Below are 14,172 nucleotides of genomic sequence, written 5' to 3' on the forward strand. Positions count from 1 at the left end.
CTTGTTTCTGGTCATCCAACAACTCTCCAACCATCCAACAACTTTCCAACAAAGGAAGATTCCAGGGAGAATCTGACAGTCAGGGAGGTGAAGTTATTTACAAGGAAACAGAAAGAGAAAGGGGAAACGTGGAGGCTCTAAATTGGCTGGACAAAAATAATATATATGCCAAAAAGAGGAAAGGTTGGAGGTTAAGAGCTCTGGGGCTTCATTTTGTTCAGAATGAGGCTAGATGAATTACTTTAGCGATGATAGTGATCAATCAAATTCAAAGTAAGAATTTAATGTACACATTTTTAAAATGTAACTTCTAAACAAAGAGAGGAGAAAAGGTTGATGAAGAGGAGGAGATAAGAAAATCCTGTCTCTCTAATACACGTAAGGAAAAAGAGAAGGAAAGGAACAAAAACAAGAAGAAAAACATAAAGACGTGACAAGAAGAAATCTTAGATGATGAAGTCCAAATGAATCTGTAATCACATTCATTATAATTCATTAAAAGACAGAGATCTTGGGAATGGATTCTGTGTTTTTTTAAGAGGTCAGCTATGTGCTTTTTCCAAGGTATGTATAAAGTGATAGAAAAGCTGAAATTGGGACTTCCCTGGTGGTCCAGTGGTTGAGACTTCGCCTTCCAATGCAGAGGGTGCACGTTTCATTCCTGGTTGAGGAGCTAAGACCTCCACCTGCCTTGTGGCCGAAAAACCAAAACATAAAGCAGAAGCAATACTGTAACAAATTCAATAAAGACCTTAAAAATGGTCCACATTAGAAAAAATGTGAAAATGAAAAAGTGGATGAAAAAAAAGATATTCTAAGCAAATATTAACCAAAAGAAAGCTGATGTGGTAAATGAATTTCAGGTAGAATCAAGTTTGGAGCAAGCTGGCTTCCTCTAATACCTGAGCACGGGCTGTCACTGTTCACACTGGTGTCCAGGCCTGGGGAGACCCTCAGCCTTGTAGGCTGACTCTGGACTCAAACACCAAGGCTGGACTTTTATATGACATATCTTTGGGCAGCTGCTTTCAAGTGTCTTCACCTTTTTGGTTTCTTACCCTGAGCTCCAAGACCTATTTCTCAGTAATGATGTGTCTGTCACAAGAGGGGAATACAAGAAAACCACCTTTGTGAACTGATGTGTCACAGAGATGGTGGAAAAAAATCTTATATGGAGAGAAAAGTGGGTGGAACAGGTTCGAGGGGTTCCAGCCGGCTTCCCCACCCCCACCCTCTGCAAAAAAGCCTGCTTTTCGTAGCAGTGAAACATACTATGCTTTCATGTTTCCCACTTCTCGTCCTCCAGCATCCTCATCTTATTTCCTCCATCTGAAAATGTTCAGGTTGCCATCAAAGCGGGTAGTAGTTTCCTATTGCTTGGTTTTATTAAGAGGGCAAGAGCCAAGCATCTTGGAAAAGGTCATTATTCTCCGGGTTCTTGCAGTGTATTCAATCCAGAGTCAAGAAACTGCTAAACATCAGCCTCCCGCCTCTGCCTTCTCACTGTGTCCAAGATGGAGGAGAGCACTAGAAGTCAGAAGAAACTGCTGAGCCTTCTCTGGTGGTCCAGTGGTTAGGATTCTGAGCTTCCAGTGCAGGGGGTGCAGGTTTGATCCCTGGTTGGGGAACTAAGATCCCACATAACTCTCAGCCAAAAAAAAAAGACAAAACACACACTCAAGAAAATCAGAAACAATATTGGAATGAATTCAATAGAGACTTTAAAAATGATCCACATCAGAAAATGAATAAATAATTTGAAAAAAATAGATAACCAACAAGGACCTACTGTCTAGCACAGGGAACCCTGTTCAATATTCTGTAATTATCTGAATGGGAAAAGACTTTGAAAAAGAATAGATACAAGCATATGTTTAAAAAAAAACAAGTAGAGACACTCAGTGAATGATACCTATAAGGATACTAATGATGGTCATTATTATTATTAGGCATTATGATTTTCCCTCTGTCCAGCACTCTTTCTGCTCCACATAGCTGGGTCTGAGACACGATGTGACATGCCGGTACCCCAGCCAGAGGCTGAGGAAATGAGACACAACTGTCCCAGCAGCCTGGTTCTTCAACCATGGTTACCACATGAACAGCAGACCAACCTCAAGCTAGACTTTCTTCACCTCCAGGCAGTCAAGAAGCTGTGATGTGATCTCAGGAAAGGCCTCAGCTGATCTTGATCTCATGGAGGTTCTGAAGATGAGATGACCCTTCTATAGGGGCCAAGGGGCTGAGTTTTGATTCCCCTGCTTTGCCAGTCTTTGCATGTGGGATGTCCTTGGTGGTTCAGTGGTAAAGAATCCTCCCGTAATGCAGGAGATTGGGGTTTGATCCCTGGGTCAGGAAGATCCCCTGGAGAAGGAAATGGCAACCCACTCCAATATTCTTGCCTGGAGAATCCCATGGACAGAGAAGCCTGGCGGACTCCAGTCCATTGGGTCACAAAGAGACAGACTGAAGCAACTGAGCTCTGCGCTTTCCTTAAAGGGGTTATCTTGAGTAACATGAAAGTGAAAGTTGCTCAGTCGTGTCTGACTCTTTGTGACCCCATGGACTATACAGTCCATGGAATTCTCCAGGCCAGAATACTGGAGTGGGTAGCCTTTCCCTTCTCCAGGGGATCTTCCCAACCCAGGGATTGAACCCAGGTAGCCTGCATTGCAGGCAAATTCTTTACCAACTGAGTTATCAGGGAACCCCAATCTTGAGTAAGGCGGGCCTCTTTAGTTGAGGGCAGAAGCCAGAGGGATGGGAGATGCAGGCATTTGGAGCACCACTCCCTTAAACACTGTGGAGTAAGACATTCAGTCCTGAAATGGATCGGAGCAGCACACCATGCCTCCATGACACTTGACCTTAAACTTTCTGTGTCTCCTTTTTTTCATCAGTCAGATGGAGATGATGACGCCCTTTCTCAAACTCCAAGAAAGGACCTAAAATAAACAACAGATATAAAACTGCTTTGAAAGATTAAAAGAAGAGGAAAAGGAGGAAGAACTCTGCAAATGGCCACAAGATATCAAAGGGAGGAAGACTCTTTGGTCCCTGCCTCAGACGAGTCAAACAGAAAGGCCTTGAGAACTTGTTCAGCAAGTTTTACACATCTTCAGCACCCTGTTCAGGGTGTTTCTCCCCTTTGGAGAATGATTTGGAGGAAGGCTTGGCCAATCCTTTAGCCGTCCTCCCAGGACCTCAGGGTCATTCCCCTTGTCTTCAGTGATTTCCTAAGGAGAAATGCAAACCTGGATTTCTTTGGTCGTTGCATCAACATTTACTTCAATGGGCCCTGTCTGGCCAGGGAAGAGTGGCTTCTCCTCCAGGCAGGAACATATAAGGAAAGGAATCTGGATTGCATAGAGGTTTATCTTGATGGAAAAGATCCTCAGTGTGGTCTCAGCCATTCCTCCAGGTGCCCTACTGGCTGAAAAGTCACAGCAGAAAAACTAAGGCACCAGATCTCAGACCCACAAATTTCCTCTTTCAAAAAATCTTCCCAACAAAAATCTTAATATATTGGCCTTTTTAAAAAACTTTTTATTTTATGCTGGAGTATAGTTGATTAATGATGTTATAATAATTTCAGGCGCACAGTAAAGTGACTCATATATATATATATATATATATATCTCCACTCTTCCCCAAATCCCCCTCCTATCAGGCTTCCATGTAACATTGAGCAGAGTTCCCTGTTCTCTACAGTAGGTCCTTGTTGATTCATTTTAAATATAGTAGCGTGTACATGTCGATTCCAAACTTCCTAACTATTGCTTGCCTCCAACCTTCTCCTTTGGTAACCATAAGTTCGTCTCTAAGTTTGACAGACCCACAAATTTCTACTGTCACTTCTTGTCCCTAGCAAATGATGCAACCAAGAGGCTTCTGTCTGGTATGTTTGTGACAGGCATTGGCTCCTTTAAGGAACTTCCCAAGCCACAGCCATGGTATTGTTCCCCAGTAACCAAGATGCCAGTGGCTGTTGGCATGAATGCTGGGGCCACTCCCTGCCTTGTCTATCCTGGCAGCGAGGAGAGTGAACAGTTCAAACTATGGGGCAAGGTCTGGGCAGACTAACCCAGGAAGAGGAGGGAGTGAGAACCACAGATGGTCCGAAAGGATGGCCGAGTTCCCAGGCTCAACTCTCATGTATATTAGATTTCATTGATCACCTACTACACACCAGGCACCGGAAAAATTCCTCTAATTACTTTGCCCTGTTTGATCCTCATGACTACCTTTCCCCCATTTTACTGATAAGGAAACAGAAGTTCAGAGAGGGGTCATGTCTTCCCCAGTGGCTGAATAATTGCAAAAGGATTTGAACCCAGATCTCCAAAGCCTAGATTCTTAACCACTGGCTACATTGTGCAGCCTGGTTGGTTCTCGTAAACTGAACAGATTCTAAAGCGAACTCAGCTTGGTCTCATGTCCAGCTGGGTGTCTGTATTATATCCTGATAAAATGGTATCATGAACAATGAGACTCAAGACACTTCCTGTTCTTTCTGTGTCCTCTTCCCTCTATGTCCTCCTTTCTTTTCTCCTTTGTTCTTTCTCTATTTACTGAGTCCCTATGTTATACCAGACAATGCAGGTATTGAGAAATTTACACCATTGGTCCTGTCTTCTGTGTATCTTTAGGGAGACGTTCTTTTAGAAGAATCAGGTGAAAAAGCCAATGATTACCCTGCAGTGGGACACATAAGGACTTGGAGATGGAAACAGAGGTCCACGGAAACATAGAGAGGTGATTTAAATGCCTGGAAAGACTTTAGTAAGAAGCTAGTGCCACTTAGGCGTGATGGATAGACAGAGAGCAAAGATGAGAAAGAAGAGCGAAGCTAGAAGAAGGTACAGCATGTGAAAGGTTCTGTGAAAGGAAGGAATGTGTTGTTTAGGGCAACAGTGGGGTTGGGTGGAGGCCTAAGGAGGAGAGTGGAAGATGTTGAAGTTCCGGAGGAAGCCTGTTCAGACGTGGCAGGCCTTGGGTGTCATGTTAAGGAGTTCAAACTTGATCACACCGGCACTAGGGAACCCCACCAGATATTTAAGGGTGGGAGAGTGGTGATAACATGGGCTCTGTAACTTTTTCAATATTTATTTTTTATTTATTTAGCTGTGGCAGGTCTTAGATGTGGCATGTGGGATCTAGTTCCCAGACCAGGGATCAAACCCAGGCCCCCTGAATCGGGAGCATGAAGTCTTAGCCACTGGACCACCAGGGAAGTCCTGGGCTCTGTGTTTTAGAAAGATCATTAGGCAGGTTTGTGCATAATCGGGCTTCCCAGGTAGTTCAAGTGGTAAAGGATCCACCTGCCAAGCAGGAGATGCAGGTTCGATCCCTGGGTCAGTAAGATCCCCTGGAGGAGGAAATGGGAACCCACTCCAGTGTTCTTGCCTGGAGAATTCCACAGACAGAGGAGCCTGGCGGGCCACAGCCCACGGGGTCGCAAAGAGCCAGACACAACTGAGCAACTGAACAGCAGCAGCAGCAACGTGCATAATCAACTGAGAATAGACCAGTGTAGTGAAGAGACTAGAGCCAGCGGAGCCAATCTAGAGCCCATTCACATTGTCCGGGTGATGTTAGATGAGGGCCTTCCAGTCAACGCTTCTCCTGGGGGGATCCAGTGCCTCTGATAAACTCTTTACCCCAGGGCATTGGGGAATGGCACATTCTACCCTCCACAAGCATCTGCCTTTGTAAAGAGTGATACAGAGTGGGGTGATGCTTAACTGAAAAGAGTGATTGACTTTCAGGCCAATTACAGAGTTATTTTCTAAGAGTTTGTGACACTTTCAGAGTGCACAGCTTATTCTAACTGGACTATTCCAGGGCTAATGTCTTCCTACTCAACTTTATTTCCACCCAAACACTTCATCCAAGTTCAGCAGGCTTTTGGCTGAACTCTGGACCTGCCCTTCATCCTCCTGAAAGGATTCCCGGCTGATTTCTACCCCACAGTCCTAGAACCCGGAGGAAAGCCTCCAGCAACCACTGCCTCTCTCCCAGGCTGAAATAAAAGATGATTTGGCTGGCGCTTCCAGCTCTCAATTTCTCCAGCCACCCTCTCTCCAGCAGAGTCCCAGTCTCCATTAATACTATTACTTGGGATGACATTTCCTCTGACCGTCGTTGTCTCTTTTTTTTCCTCGTCCTTAATTCTCTAATTTGTCCTAATATGCCCATTGCCTGCGTATCAAGTCATCCGTGAAGCCGCCCCATTTCCAGGTTCCTTCCTCCCCATCAGCCGAGTCTCCGTCTCCCACAGAAATTAGAGGGAGGCGGCTGCAAGCCCGCAAGGGCAGGAAATAGAATTAGGGGACGTATTAATTGGGACATCAAGTCGGATTTCGTTCCAGGCACTTCCTTCCGTTAACCACTTTGAAGCTTCCCCTCCGTGGCTCTGTTTCTCATTAGATGGAGCTCTTAATGGGGAGCGGTGTTTACGCATGGCGCAAATATGTCATGTCTTAGTCTTCAGACTGGCAGGCCCAGCTGATGGGTGAGGACAAGAGGAGAAAAAGGCCAGCCAAGGGGGTCAGAATGGCTAAGGGTGGAAGTGATACTGAGAAGAAATGGCGACTTTTTAGCGATGCTAAAAAGAGGTGTGCTTTAGGCTAAAGAGAAAGATTGCGCCAAAGCGCCGTGACTTTAAACTTCACCTTCTGTGCAATTTCTAGGGTCTGCACGCTCATTTGCAAAGCAAATCCCTTTCTTTCCTTTCTTTTTGTTGTATAATAATTGTGCTTTTCCCAGCAGCCATGGATTTACTGGCTGCTAAGATTCAAGATGCTTTTTGCCAACACCTAGGAAGCTGGTTGAAACGAAAGCACAGGACCTGATTCAGAGAGAGATGCCAGGACACCTTGTTCCTCTGTGTCTTCCTAGCTCCCAGTTGTGACAACATCGCCAATCTGGGACACTCACAGCCCCCTTGAACCCCACCCCCCAAATGCTCCACCCAATCCATCCACCCAACCTCTTGGAGGTCGTCTGTCTTCAAAGGTATGGTTGGCCTGTGCCTTTATGGAATCCCCACTCAGAGGTGTTTTTGCCAACACTAATTCAGGGCTGTGAGAAGAACTTATTTGTGGAAGGGTATTTGTTTTTCCACTGAGGCAGCCAAAACCGCCAGCCTCCCTTGCAGAGGAAGAGAAGAAAGAAGAAGCATTTGTTTCTCGCGATCGCAAGTGGTAGCCCGACAAAACAAAACACTTCCCGGGAGATTCCAAGCAGGTTCTGAGAATCACGTACTGAGACTCAAGTGTGGGTGCATTTTGTCCTAATCCCCAGGACCCAGAACCTCACAAAGGAAACTCCTGATGCACTGAAGGCTGAGGTTAGGCCCTTCTGCTCCTCTAGCAGCTCCAACAGCCAATGTAAATACCACAGTCCTGCCCTGGACACCCTTCAGTCCTCTGGAGCTACCAGAAGCCAAGATAAAGCAACCGAAACCCATGCTAAATGCTGGGGAGACAAACCTCAGAACTGAACAGAAACCAAATCAAACAAGCCCCCACCAACCCATTGAAAATGATGAAGACAGAGGTGTTTCATTTTTTTTCTTTCTTCTTCTATTTTTTTTTTTTTTTTCTCATCGTTAAGTCCCAACGAATGAAGAAGACAGGGACTGGGAACCAGAGGGGAGAAAGCCTGTCTGTCTTTACACAAAGACCTTGAAGTCTGAAGCCTCTCATCTCAGGGCATGTGCATTGAGACTGTCTTGGCTGCAATGAAATAAATCAACTTGTCCTAACAAATGTTGGGGGAATTATGAAGATGTGGGGTTATGTCCGGGAACTAGAAGCATCTCAGGAATCCACACATTTCTCTTTCTCTAGGAGTCTCTCTCTCTCTATGTGTGTGTGCGCGTGTGTATCTCTTCTCCCTCATGGAAGACCCGGAGAAGGCAATGGCACCCCACTCCTGTACTCTTGCCTGGAAAATCCCATGGATGGAGGCGCCTGGTAGGCTGCAGTCCATGGGGTCACTAAGAGTCGGACACGACTGAGCGACTTCCCTTTCACTTTTCACTTTTATGCATTGGAGAAGGAAATGGCAACCCATTCCAGTGTTCTTGCCTGGAGAATCCCAGGGTTGTTGGAGCCTAATGGGCTACCGTCTCTGGGGTCGCACAGAGTCGGACACGACTGAAGCGACTTAGCAGCAGCAGCAGCATCAGCATGGAAGACCATCTTTTCCTACTTTATCTCTTTGGTGAGGGCGAGACAGTTCCATAGGAGACATTAGCAAATCACAGTAAAGACAGCATGGACAGAGAGCATCTCGGCCTCAGCTCTTCCTGGGGAAGATATTTTGATTTGTCTCCTTGGGGCTTGATGCCATTCTTGGTTCCAACAGTTGTAGTCATAATGGATGAGTCATGTTGGACAAAGGTGGATACGGAGAAACCACCCCTACGAATTGTGGGAAGAAAATCCAGGGCGCCATCATCCACAGGGAGACACCCCACAATTCTCTTGCACAGTGAAACTGTCACTGCACATTGTTTCATCCTGGGGGAATTACTTTCATTCACTGATTCATTTCTTTGTTTATGTATGTGTTCACTATTTGTAGAGTATCCACTATGTGTCTGTCATTGTTCTTTCCTTTTCACTTTTTCTTATTTGGCTGTGTCGGGTCTTAGTTCCAGTATATGGGATCTTAGCTGCGTCATGCAAAATCTTTTGATGTGGCACCTGGACTCTCTAGCTGCAGCGCTCAAGCTTCAGTAGTTGAGGCTCGTGGGCTTAGTTGCTCCACGGAATGTGGGATCCTCGTTCCCCAGCTAGGGATCAAACCCACGTCTCCTGCATTGCAAGGCAGATTCTTTACCACTGGACCACCAGGGAAGTCCTCTTTTACTTTTTTTTTTCTCAATTTTTTTCAGTAACTATTTATTCAAGAAATACACCTATTGTGTGCTTAGGGTTACCAGGATATGGAAAACACACTGGTAAATAAATAGCATTGGGTTGTCCAAAAAGTTCGTTCGGAGTTTTCCATAACACCTTACTTTTCTGGCCAATTGAATACCTTCTGACTTTCTTCTAGAAAAGCACTTCTAACCATTGCACAAAAAAAAGGAAATTTACTTTCTTGGGCCATCGTCAAACTGGAACACAGCTTTGCTACTCCCTCAAGCCAAAATGACTTGACCAGAGAAAAAGACACAACTTGGCTGGTTTAATTTGTCTCTTCCTGAAAACCCAACTGGAAGGTTTCTGTGTTCTAACATGACAGGGTCAGCAGCAGTGGCTATGAGAATCACTTCCCACTCTGGAGATGAAGACTTTTAAATCAAGCCTATTCATCAGGTTAATGACAAAACCATTAGCCAACTAGAAGACAGACACTTCAGAGCGGATACAAGAGGCCTGCAGCCACTGGTGAGCGTGATCCCCGTGGAAATGAATTAAGGGCGGAAATAGAATACACTCAGAACCTCTTCTCATGCGAGGGGGCAATGGATGGACTGCCTCCACCTTCCTGTTTCTTAACCATCTCACGGATCTGACATGTGAAACACCAGTGCAGTGATTAATATCTAACAGGTGCTTCTCAAACATCAACGACCTAAGAACCAGGATGTATTTCCAGCCTGACAGACCAAAAACAGACTGGTTGATGCAGAAAGACAGACGGACACATTTTTCTTCCATAAGCAAGATGGGTCAACAGGACAGAACTTCCAGATAGTGATGATTGACCTGAAGTCTGTAGGCAAAAACCTTATCCAGCCAACATTCACCAGCATCTATGATGCACTAGCCACCATGCTAGACACACTCTGCTAGAACTGAAGAACCACAAAACAGGACTCTGCCTTGTATATTTGGTTTCAGAGTCCATAAATACACCTTACAATAAAATGTCTCAGGGAAGCCAACAGAGGGGCGAAATCCATCCCAAAACTGTGCACATAAAAGGGGGGGAAAAATTCCGTGGAGCAATGGGATTTTCAGCTGTGCTGTAGGAAAAACGACTTCCTCTCTTCCTCTCTGTAGGGCTTATTTTTTTTCCATAAACCTAAAGTCATGGCAAAGGGACCACGAGACTTAGCCAACATGGCAGCAGACAAGTTGGTTGCTGTTCCTTTGAGGAATTTTTCACTTTTAACTCTTCCCTGGCTTTGCTGCTCCCTCACCACTGCGTTAATCTCCTTCTCCGGACTCAGTACACAAACGAGACATGTATTATAAGAGCCTGGAGACCTTTAAGACGGAAGCTCCTGAGAATCAGCAGGGCGATGACAAAGGGAGAATTACAGCAGTAGCCGGAGTCAGTTCACATTTGTTAGAAATCCTAATCACAATTGCAATTTTTTTTGCTGAATATCTAACCTCACTCAGTGCAAACTCCATGTGACCAGGAATTGTATTTACCTCTTTGACTGGCGTGCTCTCAGAGTTCAGCTCCACCACAGACACAGAATAGATTTTCAATAACTATCTGTTGAATGAATGGATCTCTATACATTTGCCTGATTTAATTCTCCCAGCAAGATCATGTATCCTGGTCCCCATTTTCCTCGTGACAAAACAAATGGATGTCTCTCACCGGGTAGGTATTAATAGCCAATATTATAGGACAGGAAAGTAAGGCTCAGAGAAGGAAAATTAAAAGAAATTTTTAATTCTGTGCTGGAGGACACAGAGTTAAGAAGGAAGATGCAAGACTTATGAATGCTGCTCTATTTGCAGTAAACAGGACAGTGCCTGCCACGTAGAAAGGACTCACAAAATAATTTTTAATAAATTCAGTAAATATAAGTACAAAGCTAGGATTCAAGCCATGGATTCTTCCACTGCACCACACTGACTTCCCCCCACCACCTTGGGTACCATTTCTATAGTACTATAGGGTACTAATATAGGGTACTGATAGTCTCTATATTTGTCTTCTGCAAAGAACCACGTAGAATACAAGGGTCTTGGCACCCACTGAAGCAGCTGCTTTGGGATCAGATAGACATGGGTTTGTGTCTAAGTGTTAGTTGCTAAGTCGTGTCCGACTCTTTGAGACGCCATGGACTGTAGCCCACCAAGCTCCTCTGTCCATGGAGTTCTCCAGGCAAGAATACTGGAGTGGGTAGCCCTTCCCTTCTCCAAGGAATCTTCCCAACCCAGGGATCAAACCTAGATCTCCCATGTTGCAGGCAGATTCTTTACCATCTGAGCCACTAGGGTGATCTTGGACATGCTTTTAACGACTCTGAATCTTCATCTCTATGTGGGATGCTTCTAAGAGGAAGTCCAATTATGATTTTACTGAATTGGGGGAGGGGAAGGGGAGGATACCTTGTGGCTTTTGAGACATGACATGTCCCAATTTGATAAAAAAGAGAGGTTTAGAGTATCGGACGGCTAGGATTCATGACCCTCTAGAGAGGAAAGGAAAATAGAAATTTCAAAGGAAAATAGAAAATCTGATTCACAAAAATGAATTAGAGGAGGAATATGAATGGAACTCTGGAGAAGGGAATGGCAACCCACTCCAGGATTCTTGCCTGGAGAATCCCATGGATGGAGGAGCCTAGCGGGTTACAGTCCATGGGGTCGCAAAGAGTCAGATACGACTGGGCGACTTCACTTTCACTTTAACTTTATGAATGGAACTCAGGCGACATCCCAAGGATCTCCTACTCTCTTGTAGTTATGTCCAGTGGTCAAGGTTAATTAAAAAAAAAAAAAAGCTATAGCAATGTTGTACATGCCAGGACATCAAGAGAAATAAAGGTCCTGAAAAATAAAGGTTGGGTCTTCTCATGGGGCAAACAACCTCAACCAGGGAACATGGGGTGGATACTAGAATAAATATTAGCCTCATCCTTATGAGTAGTAACAGAAACTGATTATATTTCAGTTTCCTGTGTGTGTATGTCAGATATAAGGCATCCCCAGTGGCTCAGTGGTGAAGAATCCACCTGCCAATGCAGTAGATGTGGGTTTAATCCCTGAGTCAGGAAGATCCCCTGGAGAAGAAAATGGCAACTCATTCCAGTACTCTTGCCTGGGAACTCCCATGGACAGAAGAGCCTAGTGGGCTAGAGTCCATGGGGTTACAAAGTCAGACACGACTTAGTGACTCAAAAACAACAAATGTCAGATATACGTTTATATATCTAAAAAATTTTATTTTATACTGGAGCATGGTTGATTATCAATGTTGTATTACTTTCAGGTGTATAGAAAAGTGATTCAGTTATGCACAGACATGTATCTATTCATTTCCCATCTAAGTTATTAAAGAATATTGAGTAAAGTTCCCTGTGCTATACCAGAGGTCCTTTTGGTTATCTGTTTTAAATATACCAGTGCATACATTTCTTCTCTTTCTTCCCTCTTTTACCACCCTATGGTGTGTGTGTGTGTGTCGGCTCAGCTGTGAGTGCTCAGCCGCTCAGCTCTGTCCAACTCTTTGTGACCCCACAGACTGTAGCCCACCAGGCTCCCCTGTCCATGGGATTTCCCAGGCAAGAACACTGGAGTGGTAAGCCCAAATGCAAGGAGATTGGACTCGATTCCTGATTAAGGAACTAGATCCCACATGATCCAATGAAGATGGAAAATCCCATGTGCCATAACTAAGACCCAGCACAGCCAAATAAAGTAAAGAAATATTTTTTAAAAGATTTTGGGAGCAGCTGGCCTGGGTGGTTTTGGCTCAGAGGCTATCATAAGTTTGCCGTTTTGATCGGCTAGGGTTGTGGTCTCATCTAATGGCTAGACTGAAGCTGGAGGTTCTGCTTCCAAAGTGGGTCATTGGCAGGGCTGGCAAAATGATGCTGATTGTTGACATGAAGCCTCAGTTTCTCCCCCACAGGGTCCTCTCCACATGCTGCTTGAGTGTCCTCATGACATGACAGCTAAATACTTCCCCTGGAAAAAGCAAGCCAGGAGACCAAGCTGAAGACGCATAATGCCTTTTATGAACTAACTAAGAAGCCAAGCAGTTTCCTCTGGTATCGTCTATTGATCATGCAGACCAGGTCTGATTTAATATAAGAGGGGACGACACAAGGGTGTGAACACCAGGAGGGGAAGAGCATGGATCACTGGACAAGCCTGGCTGTCACAGACATCAATAGTGTCTGCTACACATCCGAATTTTATCATAAGGGATTATCAATGCTTTGGGACTTCCCTGGTGGTCCAGTGGTTAAGAATCTGCCTTGTGATGCAAGGGACACTGCTTTCATTCCTGGGCCAGAAAGATCCCACATGCTGTGGGGCAACTAAGCCCGTGAGCTGCAACTGAGCCCACATACTGCAAGTACTGAAGCCCGTGTGCCTAGAGACTGCACTTTGCAACAAGAAAATCCACTGCAATGAGAAGCCTGCACGTGACAATGAAGAGTAGCCCCAGCTTGTTGCAACTAGAGCAAGCCCACGTGCAGCAACGAAGACTCAGCACAGCCAAAAAATAAGTAAATCCATGCTTCATCGTGCACATATGGTCTGGTAGTTCTAGGTGTCTACCCTGCACTGCAGAAGTCAAGACACACACCCAAATAACAGTCATGTGACCTCAGCTCAACCGGTTAGATGTCCTCTCTCAATACTTTGCATCCTTTGTGCATTCATTTCCAAGCAATGCCATAACAAAATTCCACAAACTGTGTTTCTTAAACAACAGACATTTACTTCTCACATCTCTGGAGGCTGAAAGTCCAAGACCAAGATGCCCACAGAGTCGGCTCCCCTCTCCTTGGCTTGCTGGTGGCTACTTTCTCGCTGAGTCTTCCTGTGGCTTTTCTCTCTGTGTGTACATCTCTGGTATCTCTCTGCATGTCCAAATTTCCTCTTCTCATAAAACACAATTAGATTGAGTTAGAGCCCACCCTACTGACCTCATCTTGACTTAATTACTTCTTTAAAAGCCCTATTTCTAAACACAATTATATTCTGAAGTATTGGGGATTAGAGGTTCAACATATGAATTTTGGAGGATAGAGCTCAGCTCATAACACTCAGTGAATGTTGCGCTAGACAGAGCCCTTGCAGACCCCTGACTATAGCATATGTGCACAGACCTGAATCTTCCTACCCTGATATTGTAGCTGCGGTCCCCGCTCCCCACACCCATCCCTGCCTCTGTTTGAGTCCACAATTCATTCCCACCTTCTAAACCTAGTTGGCAAAACCTCCCGCCAAT

This window comes from Bubalus kerabau, chromosome 16, assembly GCF_029407905.1.
Source record: "Bubalus kerabau isolate K-KA32 ecotype Philippines breed swamp buffalo chromosome 16, PCC_UOA_SB_1v2, whole genome shotgun sequence".
Classification (NCBI taxonomy): Eukaryota; Metazoa; Chordata; class Mammalia; order Artiodactyla; family Bovidae; genus Bubalus; species Bubalus kerabau.